This window comes from Etheostoma spectabile, chromosome 22, assembly GCF_008692095.1.
Source record: "Etheostoma spectabile isolate EspeVRDwgs_2016 chromosome 22, UIUC_Espe_1.0, whole genome shotgun sequence".
Classification (NCBI taxonomy): domain Eukaryota; kingdom Metazoa; phylum Chordata; class Actinopteri; order Perciformes; family Percidae; genus Etheostoma; species Etheostoma spectabile.
Window position 1 is genome coordinate 22,253,115 of NC_045754.1, and position 3,702 is coordinate 22,256,816.

Genomic DNA, 3,702 nt, shown 5'->3' on the forward strand with positions numbered 1-3,702 from the left:
AAACCCTTTGAGAGGATCGGGGATTATCAAACAAGCTTGGAACAGAGACAGAATATGTTTGTCTTAAATGCAAAGATTCCAAGTTGTTTGCAGAGTGGATGCTGCACTTGTCCGACAATGTTAGGCAGAACAACAGTACTGGGCAGTGGTACTCAGGCATGTGCTTACTGTCATCAAGTTTTTGGGAGCTACGGGGGCAGCTTTTAGAGGGGACTACGAACTGTTGGGCTCAAGTCATTGCAGACGAAATTAAGCAGGACTCTGTTATTGTTGATTTTACCCCAGATCTTGCGCATGTGGATCAGCTGACATTTGTATTCTGATTCCTTGATGCAAGTGGGAAAGTGGTTGAAAGGTTTTTAAGATTTGAGCCCACCCACAGCCACACAGGCCTTAGTTTAGCTAAATCAGTGATTAGCATGGTGTGAAACCTTGGACTGGACTTGGCAAACTGTCGTGGGCAAAGTTATGATAATGCTAGCAACATGTCTGGCAAGTACAACAGACTTCAAGCTCAGTGTGCCGTCCTTAAATCTTGTAGGTATTAACTCTATGGAAGACTGCTGTGCAGATGTTGTCTCTTTTTTTGACCTTCTACAGTCTCTGCATGCATTTTGCAGTGCATCAACTCATTGCTTGACTATAGTTTTTAAAAAAAAGCGACTATGACTTTAGGGCCTTATAGGGCCAAATCCCTCTGCAGTACCAGGTGGAGCTGTAGAACAGACTCATCGAAAGCTCTATGCAGAAATTAAAGAGCAATTAGATATTCATTGGCCAAAATAGCCTCGGACTGTGTTTAAAAGAACCAAACCAAACGCGAGGCATCTGAGCTGGTTGCTAAACTTGAGAGTACAATGAGACAGAATGAGACAGAATATTGGGAAGATTTAAAGCAACCAGTGACAAACTTCAATCAAGTAACATATTTAGCAACTGCTGTGCGGCTTTTTTAGTCCATTGGGTGTGTGTTTATGAGTTCAGTCGTGAAAGGAGGCCAGTTGTAAGGCCCATTTGTGTGATAAAATAATACGAATATATAGTATTGCATTAACATAAAATGTTGTGGGCCTTGAGTCTTGTTGCCGAGGGCACAGGAAATTGTTAGTCATTAGTAAAGCCACTGTATAGCAAAGCACCGTCAGAAGAACGTGACTTGGTCTGAAACGTTTTATTAAACGTTTTTGTCCTGGACACTAACCACTAAGAGCCATTCAAAAGGAGTTGCACAGTATTGCAGGTGAATGATGTAAACCCTTTGAAATAAAACATTATGAATTATACTTCTGTTAATGATGGTGCTGCCGCCTCAGAATGGGATTAGAAAGCCTATAGCACTTTTTTGCCCGCAGAATTGCTGTTGATGAAATAGATTATAGGTTCAATACCATTTCACCAGTAATATTAATGATATAAATATAATGATTCAATATGAAATTAATACACTATACTGGAACTTACACATTTACTATTGCAGCAATTTTCTCCCACGCAAATTCTCTCTCTTCGCAGCAACTGCTGTGTTGCTTTTTTAACAAAAAATATCGCTGTATGTGGGCATGAGTATTTCTGTTTGTGGTTGTTACCATGGTGAATTGTAGTATGATTGCTCCATTCATGCTGCGTTTTTATAGTGGTGGTGCACGTGCTTAACTCTGAGTGAACCTACTCTGAGTTGATTGAACCAACTCAAATCAGCTGTTCTGGAACCAAAAACTCAGAGTTTCCCATCTCAGGGTAAATCAACTCAGAGTTCAGGGTTAGACTCAAAGTTTGTTAACCTCATTCCTGAAAGACAGCAAAAAAATGTATATGTGTGAGTGTGTATTTGTGTGCGTGCATGTGTGTGTGCACATATGTGCGTTTGAGCGTGTGTGTGTATATATGCGCATGCGCGCGTCTGTCTGTGTGAACAAGTTCTAGAAATGTGCAAACAATAGAAGCACCTACTTTTGTGCCCCCTTGTCCCCACATTAAAGTGAGTTGTGTGTGTCAAAATGCTGAACTGCAGCTTCTTTTGTCCTCAGCCTGGGATATGATGTTGGGTATATTGTCTAGGAACAATGGAGCCCAGCAGCCCGTTTCAGATACTCACACGTAACATCAATACAACCTGGTCAAAGCCACAAAATGTGAAGAGACTACTCTGCATGCACACACTGTTCCATTTCAAAAGCCTAAGAGTAGACTTGCAACTTGTCATTATACTCATAGGATGCTTCCCAATGGACTTATTTGTGTCACCATGTAATGACAATGATATATTTATATCTTTTATGATATTTGTTTTACTATATTTGTATAGCTACTGTCTTACTACTGTTTTATGCTTAACCCTTCTTTAGATTAGATTAGATTCAACTTTATTGTCATTACACAGGTACAGGTACAAAATGCCTGTTGTGTTGTCCTCTTGGGTCAAAAACGGACAAGGATTTGACATTTTTGTCCCTTTTTCAGACTTTTTTTTTTAGTTTTCCTTAACACCACCTTACTACCCCTAGTTTTACACTACTTTTTGGAATTCATGGTCAATAACCCTCATTCATAATTATACCTAATATTTGAGTTTAAAAAAAGCATAGATTTTGAATTATTTTGACAAATAGTTAAGATCAGAGGAAAGTACAGATAAGTTTAATCAGTAACGAAAGTGATCAATTGTATTTGCAAAGAGCGTTGTATGGAATCCAATCCATTTTTTTTAGCAATTTCATTAAAAAGAAACCCATATTTCAGATGTAGCCATTTTTAAAGGGGTCAAATTTGACCCGAGGACAACAGGAGGGTTAATGTCTTTGCAGAACCTTTTTATTTCAGCTAAAGACAATTAATACTACAATTTGAATCCTAAAACAAAACCTTCTTTGTCATTTATAATTAATGTGACAATGGAAATATGGCCCTTAAAACATGAAATAATTTCATGGGATACAGTACATTTAAAGCTACCAATGGGAGTTTGTAGAGATTTGCTGTTATGCTGATCTCTAGATAAATGTTACTTGCGATGTCACAGTATAACAACCAGATGTCAGGAGAGAACAAGTCACTACCTGCTGTAGACATGGCCGTATAATAATACTGTAGGCCTTTATTGGCATATAAAACCTTATGATATCTACAACCCTTGTTTGCAAATGGATTAACTGGGTGATTTACATGAACAGTTAAAAATACACTTGTGGATAGAAAATTACAATTCATCAAACACAACAGCTCAAATAAAGGGGTTTACAAGTTTAGCGACTGCTCCGCTACAGCCATTGTATGTCCCGGATGTTGCCATCGGAAGGGGTAGGTGGAGAATGGGGGTTGCAGTACGGTTGCCAGGTCTGTACAATACCCACATTTATCAATCTATGTATTCGTTAGATATTTCCCAAATACTCGATTTATTTGAAATATTATGGAAGACGTCGTAATCCAGACAGCTGAGAAAGACATAATAGGTTTTAATACTCCTATTATTGTTTGTGTTACGATCTCAGTGTGAATTTGAATATATACTAATATTGTAGTGAATGTAATAGTGATACCTGACTGAAATCAAAACACGTAAAGTTACCCATGTATAAACCAACACGCAACAGTACCTAGTGTTGCATGGCATAATATGATAAATTAAACTTTTCTTAGGAGCCAGTGAAATGGAATGGCGTTCCTATACTGATGAGTGTGTAATATCTGGCAACCCTACGC